Genomic DNA, 10,265 nt, shown 5'->3' on the forward strand with positions numbered 1-10,265 from the left:
CGTGTAAAACTGGGTAACGAAACGCAGAGGGCACCAAAGGGCAGGGAGTGCCTGTCGCAGTATTGCAAATGATGGGGACGGGGCACGAATAGAGGAGAACTTCACGGAGGACCAATGAGCCGGGGACCTTAGGATGGTACTTAATTTCCGCGCCTTGGTTCTGTGCTCTGGCGAGGGCGGCCAGGTCGAGGTAAGCTTACCAGGCGCCGATAGTGAGGAAAGAGGTGCCACGCGGATGTGCAGACACCGGGGCGTTGTCAAGGTCCTGCACATGTCTAATGGCTGCCGTGAAATCCGCCACGTAGAAGAGATGACGGATTTCACATGGCAAGAATTTACTGCCCCTCGACTTAATGGCAAGAGACTGTATCATGGTCATCGGCAATGAGCATCTGCTGACCTTCGAGAAGGTGCTTGAAATAGCGAACCAACATCAGCATCATCAACCTGACTACGCCCACTGCAGGGCAAATGATTTTTTCATGTCTCTCTAAAGAACTCCGTCCTTTGGCAGCTGCGGCCACCGTATCCCCACGAACATCTTATATCATCCGGTTACCTGGCTTTATGTCTTCCCCTGCTACGCTTGCGTTCTTTTGGAATCCACTCCGTTACCCTTAATGACCAACGGTTATCGTGCCTTCACACTGCATGTCCTGCCCAAGACCATTTCTTCCTCTTGATTTAGAATTGGATGCCATACCCACGTTCATTCCCTCACCAATTCCGCCTGCTTCCGTTCTCTTATGTAAACCTATTTTTTTCCATAGCTTCCTCCTTTGTGCTTAAGCTGAACTCTTTTCGTTAGCCTGCACCCCTCTGCCCCATAGGTGAATACCGGTAACATTCATATAGGTGGCTAAATGTTCACGGCCAAATGTACTGTAGCGGCTTTCTGCAGGGTAAATTTCCGCTAGAAAGAAGACAGAAAGTTTCTGGCACATTCCATGAGCTCGTGGAGTACAGTTCCAACACTGTGTCAGAACAGTCATACAAGAGGCGCAGAGGTGCATCACGACGCGGGTAGACCAAGAGAGGGACATCGAATAGCTTCATTCTGGCGGGTTCGGAACACTATAAAATTGCGGAAGACCATGTAAGTTGTGCACAGTTGGCTTTCTCGCCTTGAATGGTTTGAGGGACCTGCACAGAGAGAAGTTGAGCGGCGATAAAAATTTTTAAGGCCAAGAATATTGTAGAGAGTGCAGAGTGAAGTGTGCTGCAAAAATTTTTGAATGGCATTGACTTTGGATAGAAGAGAACGGATACCCGAACAGACAACACGGTGGCCGAAAAAGTCCAGCTCCGAGTTTTCCAAGCCACACTTTGGCACTAGTGATGAAAAGACAATGATCGGAGAGGCGCTGCAAAAACTGGCGGAGGTGTTACAAGCGCTGGTCAGCATCGACGCTGAAGACGAGGAGATCATCGATGTAATCCGCGCCGAAGAGTGCACCCCGAAACAAGATCTCCACAAAGCGTTGAAATGTTTGTATACGGTTACGGAGGCCAAAGGGCTTGGGGATGTATTCGAAGAGGCCGAAGGGTGTAATAATGGCAGTTTTGGTTTTTCCGAAGGCTCCAAGAAGATTCGATGTGCTCGTGATGAGTTTATCACATAGACGGGTAATTCGGCGTTGAACTGTTCACCGACGCTCTGGAGTTCCAATCGGGAGAGAAGACATGACGGCGGTGAGGAGGCGCGACACAGCGCCGAGAAAGACCAGCGTACAGCATACGCCCATGACGGAATTCGCAAGCTAGCTCAGCGAGATTGTTCAATGACATGCCGTGAGCGGTGACGACCAAGATTCGGAGTGACGAAAGTATGCGTTGAAGAAACAGTCCGCGCAGGAAGGCTCTGGCGAAGGTGGCAGTCTTGTCGCCTGAGCTGTGGGAGTCGCTGCAACAACTGGGTAGGTTTGCGGCCCCAGTTCTTCAGAAGACATTACTTGTTGCGGGCAGCGATGCTCTGTCTTTCTTATTTGCTTGATGAGCTCTGCAGCCAACGTTTCAAACAGCCCCGAGGCGGGTGGCGTTATAAGAACATCGAGTATCTCGGCGGCAACCTCGGGAGGGAGCGATGAGCGACGAGGTGAAACTTCTTGTCTGCGATATGATGCGCATCAGAGAACTGGCTGCTTACTTATGCGAGCCACAGCTGAGGAACGGGGTAATGCGCACAGACAGCGTAGAGACATCGCCAGAGGCGTCTTCACTGGACAAGGCGGAGGCATTGCCGTCGGCATTGGCCATGCTGCGTGAGTTTTTTCTAGCTGATTTCCGGAGTTACCAGTTTGTTGCGTCAAGTACGAGGCCGAGATGTGGCAAACATCGGCTGATTTATAGACAGTAGTGGCAGGGTTTGTTGCGCTGCATGAAGCCAGCTGGAACAGTCTCGCGTGAGGCTCCAGCGCAAGGAGGGGGGCCAACCGGGATGATGACTATCATGATTTATTCAGGCTTAATGACAAACGACCTCGGTGGAGGATTGGATGCTCCTCGGTGTCGCCTTCGGCGGCGCCCGCTGCCACGTGTGCTGGGTGAGCTGGCTTGTGCTGGCACACATGTACACACATTAGCATAAAGAAGGCACTCGGGGACAATACGCTTTACGCATTCCCACACGTAAGTACTTCAAGTGTCTCTGCCAACTTTTCTTTTGTATCAGCAGGCTTTTGCGAAGCACAGTGCAGACTACTGGTCTGTCTCACGTGAAATTCTAAGGTGATTGTGGTACACGTCTCCCAGGCGTGCACCGATTAGAGATGAATTTTTACGCGATAGCGTTAAAGGCCCCGTTTTTCAGAAAATCTGCCGTCGGCATTGTCGCCGTCCACATTGTGAGCGAAAAATCGTGGGCATGGCTTTGCGAGGAAGCTACGGATAACTGCCTAGTCGGGTTACTCTGTAAGTAACTAGAGAGCATGGCTTTGCCAGGTAGCTACGGAAAGCGGTCTTGTCGAGTAACTCTGTAAGTAACTAGAGTTGCCTGCAGGACCGCCATATTGTTGCCCCAAAGACCCATATCATGAGAAAGCCGCAGCGTTTGCATGCAGGAGAGGAAATTGCAGCAGTGGTTAGTGCGGTTACAAGCTCACTGAATTTATTTTGGCTCCCAAAGTTATTTTACTCTAGGCACATTGCAGTTTCATCTCTTTAAATAGGATCCTAATAATGAGTAGGCTTCACCAGGGACTATCTTAATGCGTTACGAACGAAATATCGGTCTTGTGGTTGGTTGGCGGCGGCTGTTGTGAGCGTCACCAATCACAAACGTTTTCTCTTAATAGTTGGCGAAGACTTGTGAAACATTTCGTGTTATTAATAAGAAAACATCACTTACAGTGAACATATCCTCTGGGACAAAATAAAATGCCGCATAGCACGAGGCCAGCACGTGTACGAATTGACCGACAGAAACCATCTATTGATAAACGTGCAAACAAGTTGGCTTTGCTGCAATGCATGAATGCTTTTCAATCATATCATCGCGTTTATCCAATAAAGACGTGAGCCGCGTAGGGAAAAGAAACCTGCAGCTCTTCTTGAATTTCTATACAGTAACTCTTCAACCTAGGATTCAGGTTGGCTACGTGACGTTGCGGTGTCATCACAACGTGTTCACAGTATAGTTAGCAAACTCTCTACTTTGACAGGTGGTAGTTAAATTAATGATTGGTCTCGAAGGAGGAGCAAATTGGAACGCACAGGGCGAAGCACTCGGAGCACTTGCAATCGCAGGGAAGTGCAGCATCATCCAACCGCTGCACCAGTGCGTCAGCAAAGGTATGAGGAGGACTACCAGTGATCTATGAATGTCAAGTACATATTGGAATATATTAGATATAAAATAATTCGCTCGTTACACAATCGAGCCATACACTCGAGGACGATCTAAAGTGTCCTGTGCAATTTTTTGTCGGGCATGAGCTTCGCATTGTAGCAGTAATAAGTAGCTGTCCAGAGAAATGTTCGCCAGAGGTTTTAGCTGAAATCTTAACAGCATGCACAGATGTAGGCGTTGCCGGAAATAAACCTAAGAAAGGAAATCGCTTTTGCTGCATCTAAGAGGAACGTATAATAGTTTGTAAGCAACCTGACTTCCGTGAGGGGCCAGAATACGTTATCGCTTTTTTTATGCAGCATGGAGCAAGTCGTTAATGCAGTCTTTATAAGAAATATACATAGGATCCTTATTGCTACATTCAAAACACCACTGTTTACTTTTATGAAAATCAAGACGCATGGTAAGAGAGCAATGTTTTGGTGCTGTGAAGAATTTTATATGATTGCAGTTGGAGACGCATTGAACTGATGCTCCATGCACCTGGAATACATTTCTGAAACGCAGAAATCGACCTGGAAGCGAATCGGCTTCATATTTTTCTTTTCATTGTGTAAAACGACCTATCAGAACTCTCAGGATAATTTTGAGCTGAAGGTACATTCTCTTTTCAATTATACACACAAAACTTTCAGGATAATTTTGAGCTGAGAGTGCATTCTCTTATTCAATTAGACAAAGAAAACTTTACCCAGTATAGCTGTCATTTTACAGCATTTAGTACTGGGAGCATGACTGACAGCAAGCGCAATAAGAGCGGCTGTTTGAAACGACTGACCACATCTTTTATTTTTGCAGTTTTACTTTTTCTAATTAGGCCCACATGCAATTGATGGCAAACTGAAACAAAACTTCAGTCGTACTCAAGATGACCTAATCATCATGAGGCAATCATGCGTCACCGGGACAGCTCCGTGCAAATTTTGACAGGCAAGCCCTATCCATTTCCTCTCTTGATGACATTTTTTCTCGATCATAGGCTTCAAAAAATAGACTTCTGATATGGAATTATTTTTCTCCGTGACATATCAGAACAGCAAGGAAATACGGCCATCAAACTAATTATTTTGTTATTGTTTTCAAAATTAAAGCAGTAATAATTGACTGGTACCCTTCCAAACGCAGCCTCAAGGCTAAAAGGAAAAGAGTAGCGTTACTTCAGGAAGATTGCAGTTAACTACAGTTTAGTTCTGGGCCGTGACGCAAACCCACGGATATCGCTACCAGAATGTGGAGAGAAGCTTAAACGGACGAGGCCTCTCTGGTATTAAACTGACCACTAGCAAAGCGGCACTGTTGTATTCGATTAGTGAAAACGAGTTTAAAATAATCATCACACCAGGATATCTCACAATGGGAAAGTAAGTACTTAATGACATATTAGGGGCTCCATCTACTGTTCTAAACTACTAAAAGAGATTATTAAAACATATTAGCATGATTATCTACCAGGCGACGTTTAAGCACGGCACTAAATCTATGTGGTCGAAGATAATGTTTATTATTATTATTATTATATATTTACTTTTTCACATTGTCAATGAATACCAACACAGGTTATAAACGTAACAGAATAAAAAGCAACAATGCGAACAGTAATAAACGACATTGAAGTTAGCCACACACCAAGCAAATGATTAAGCAGCTCATCACACACCATTCAGTATGAAAATACAATGTGTCAAAGCCCACAAAGCGTAATTCACTATAGTCTAAAATGTCAAATCTGCGAACATCACTATAGTACTCTAAATACTTGAAGTTATTTAAAAAGAAATATAACAAGACAAGTAAGAAGCGACAGAGAACACGAAAATAACAAAACATGCGAAGCAATAAGAAGACATAAATCCATCCGTTACCACTAGCAATTATTCATTTCTTGACAGCCTTATGTGCTCCCTTGAAGATATGAATGCTGCAGAAGTCAAACCTGATTCACTGTAAAGGCGTCGTTCTCCTTGTTCTGATTCATATTGCTTGCGGCCTTCAATATTTTCATACTTCTTTTTATGCTTTGCCATTACATCCCCTCACTGCTTTGAACCTGTGCAGGGACCACCTCCTTGTGTCCTCCTACTAATTTTTGTCTGTTATGCTACTTTTTAATCTGAACATTATTGCGCCAGCCTACGTAAGGCCCATGTGGGCCTTTAGGTTAGTAGAATAGAAGAGTGGTTTCTAATTTCTCTGGGCTCAAATGTTTGTCAACACTTTTATAGAGCAGTCGATATGTCTTATTTCTTGAATTATTCCTGGCTCTTATCTATATCCATCAGAGTTATTTTCAATTCAGGGCAAATGAGATGAGCTGAACTTGTCGTTGGCGTAGTCTCGATAGCTGCATGTTTAGTACCAGCGTTTCTGCGAACAACAACGATGCATTTAATTTCAAAAAAATTTTTCCGAGAGTGTTCATAGGAATGACACCCTAACAAGTTCCAGCAAAAGAGGTTGACTGTGAAGAAGTCACCGCTACACGTCCGCCCACGCCAAAGGAATGACACAGATAACACAGGTGCACAAATCTCCGAAATGCCTTGTTTACTGCCAATTGGACGGCAGGAGAGTGAGGCCATAGTCTGCTCACCTTTAAAAAATGAAGCCCTTTTGGCAACCGTAATACCTGATAAACTACTGAAACAGGCTAACCAAAAACAGTCCAAACTGATAGTAGCCTCAAATAACCAGCGACAATGCCGCTATGTCTGAGAGACACGCTGTTAAATTGATGCACCCGTTATATTATAACTATATATAAAATTGACACAGTTGTTATTTCGTAATATCGAGAAAAAGAATGTCTCGATATTACAAAATTATAGACCGAACAGTTCATGCGACGCTCTTCATATAATCGTGAACAAAAGGTACCATAAAACGATCCCTGGAATTTAACTTTTTGTACCGCGTTAAAAAATGCGCATTTAGGTACTGGTACTGCGATCTCCGACTTTTTGCACATAAGGAGATAATATCCTATTAAGGCACATATTGTTTCGAAGTCAATTTTACTGTAGAACTCGTTACTGCGCTCCGTGAAGGTATTGACTATTATAAGATTCGTTAATAAAGGAATCGAGTAAAAAATTAAAGAATATCGCACAGACAAATCATGGTATTCAGGAAGCTTTCAAAAAACGTTCTACAATATGTGTGCCCAATTTAGCAGCATTTGTTTGAATTTCTGTGTGCCGAAAATTATTTCTGTTGTCTCTGACGACATGCGATGCTCATGCAAAGATGTTCAATTGAAATGATATCATCAGCCATGCCTCGCCATTCCATAAGAACCCGCAGTCCACTTTTTCCCTTCATTTTTTCACAAGCCTAGAACGGTACCGCGGAACTTAATTCGTTCCATACGCACATACAAAACACAGATTTTTGCGTGAATATAGAAGCATACTCTTTACAAGAATGCCGCGATAAACATCGTTGCTTATAGCACCTTGAATCTGGTCAAAGTGACAAACGCCACGAGTGGAGACTCAGCCCTGGTCTACAAAGCAAACATCATTATGAGATCAATATTATCTGCGTTTGGGGCGACATATTGAAGATATCCCATCTATTCCTTGCAAAGACGACTTCAGTTCGTTTAGTCAAATGACTTGTTTCTGTTCGCCACCTATTTATACCAGTTCTTGATCACCTTACGACATCTTGGAAGCCCAATTAACCTATTAGGGACAAAGAAAATGCCAGCAGTGTTTTTTTGCACATAAAGCTTCTTATAACGCAAAACAGATACTTGAAATTTCGCCAATATTCCTTTAATAGTTTCGAAGTTAGAGGGCTACTTTTTATAGTACAGTGGGTCCTCCCTGTAACACAAGCGGCTACATGGCTGCACTTCTGCTTCGCGGTATGATTTTTTTTTCAATGTCCATGATTTTGGGCAGGGTGATATAACATTTCTCGCAGGCGCTCATGAACCTTTTTTTCCTATCGGGGAACCGCGGTTGTTTATCTAATCTGAGCACGAAATTTTCTCCTTTGGTAAAAAATAATGAGAGACGTAGATAATGACAACTAGCCCTTCTCTTGGTATATTATCGAGGCACCCACATTTGCAAAGTTGAGCTTTCGTGTCCACAATAGCCGCCACCACATTCGGTCCTGATGTCAATCTAGTAGCAGCTGAACGCTTGATTTGCAAATGCGACACTTGTCATGCCAGTATAGTAAAAAGAAAAAATATTTGACTGCCAAAAGTCCAGTTTCGTGCGCTTTAGGCGACCACCGCTTTTCAAAACATGTTGGCTCAATGCTGAGATATTTTCACATCACAGCTACCGCCTTGTGGTACTCAAATTACGCGAAAACAGGTGACCTACGCTATTGATACAACAGATAATTTCTCCTCGATGTTTTTATATCAATTTATTAAAGGCACACGTGGACACTTCCTAAGCCGGTTTTTGGGAACGGTTCCTGTAGCCGGCAATCCATTCCAGCAGTGTGTTAAAATGTTTGGACTGGTAAGATAAAAAGTTGCCTAAAAAGAAGATATGGTCACTAGGCGTTGAAAAAATCTCAGGAAACGATAAGAAAACACGCGCTTCTAGAGGTTTCTTTACTGAACTGGAGGAATCCCTACAGTTCTACAATATGTGTCAAATGCATAACCGCATCCGTTTACACTGCACCACAAGAGTTCTTATAAAAATATCTTTAATAAAAGCAATTAAAACCACATCAACATGAGATTCAGGATAGCAAGAGACAGGCGAATCAAGCTTTAAGGCCTCCTTGTGCGAAGAAAACAGTTTCTTTGAACGAAATTGCAAAAACCATAAGATCTATGACCTGGAAAAGATAGGCAGCATCGTGCACACTGGAAGACCAAGCCTACTATAAAACGTACAACAGCATATACTTCATCGCAGCGTATAAGAATTGAAAGATGAGAGGAATTTCAAAGCATACACTATTGGTCTTTCGCGCTGCTGTATACTTAATACTATGAAGATATGTACATAAACGCTGCCGCAGGAATAATGTAAGCAAGCGACTACCGCTGTAGTTGGTGCAAAGCAACTATACTGAACTTGCTTCATGGAGATATGACACACAGGACAAGAAACGCGCCTTCATAGTTAAGGGGCTTCACCCTACCTCTGGTGGCAAAAGCTTGAGCCACTTGGAAAGCAACATTCAATCGTTGGCCTGAAACCTTTCAAAACTGAACTGTACTTTAAAAATTGCGATTGTCCCTAATAGGTTAAGTTCACACATGCGCTGGTCTCCAGCTCAAGTCCTGCGGTTTTGTTCAGCATATTTCACATGACGTCTCACAATCCTTCGAGGGATGGTATAGGCTGATGAGAGGCCCAATTTTCGCAAATGTCCATATAAGACATCGAGTAAAGAGCAAATTTGGGGGAGTTGGTAAGTGTTCATTTTTCCTCAGAGCATGCAGATTTCAAAGCTTACGTGAAATAAGTCTTCCTCGGCAACCTGGTTGGCCGTTCTGGCGTTCACCTCACATGATTGAAAGGACAGACTAACTCTAGAGCTATATCTGTTCAAATCTTCTGAAGGTGTGGATTGTGCAAGTATTAAATCAAGGGAAACCGGATGGTGAATATTTCTATATTTGAGGCACGGCTTATTGCCACTTGAGCAGTCCTAATGACATTATGTTAACCTTGCACTCCACCCATTGCTTATAAAAATAGAGAGTATTACATGCAACCGCAGAAATCTCCCAGGAGAAAACGGCAGCAAATTTATTAATAATTCACAAGGTATGATAAATTAACGCAATGGAAAGCGTCCATGCAAGAACACAAATGAAAGACGAACTGCAGGCGGACATTAATGTCCCAACAAGAGCTCTGGGGAAAAGGACATCATGGCGTCATATTATACTCATAAATAGCCCAGCAGGTTTCTTACATCAATTGTAATTTCAGATTATACAAAAACATTGGAAATATTAAATCTTTATGTTTGCTACTGTGTTTCTCAATAAATAAGAGAAAGACAGAGCAATGAAAAGTGCGAATCGTGCGAACATCAAAAATGAATAGAAAGTGCAGACCATATGCGCAGTTTCCTGCGCGTTGGCTTGTTTAATCAGATCTTCAAATTTTCTTATCTTAACTATTCTTATATTGTTGCGGTCTGTGTGTAGAGCTAGCGTCTATTACGCCCATATTGTCAGACTGTGCTGTTTTTTTCAGCTTTGTGTGGTAATTAAAATCTGGTGAGCAGTAAAATGGCTGTCATTCAAACACTGCTCTCATTACAGACTTTCCAACATTCCGGTCAGTACTGCTCTTCACTTCATCCTTCCTCGGAGTTAACAGCTTTTTTTCTCGTTACTTCAGCTGTGCGTGCGAATGGAACTCCGCTGCTGATTAAATTGCCTGTCATGAATGCGCTGCTTTACCGTCAAAATTTCTGACAG

This window comes from Amblyomma americanum, chromosome 2 (assembly GCF_052857255.1).
Source record: "Amblyomma americanum isolate KBUSLIRL-KWMA chromosome 2, ASM5285725v1, whole genome shotgun sequence".
NCBI classification, from domain to species: Eukaryota; Metazoa; Arthropoda; class Arachnida; order Ixodida; family Ixodidae; genus Amblyomma; species Amblyomma americanum.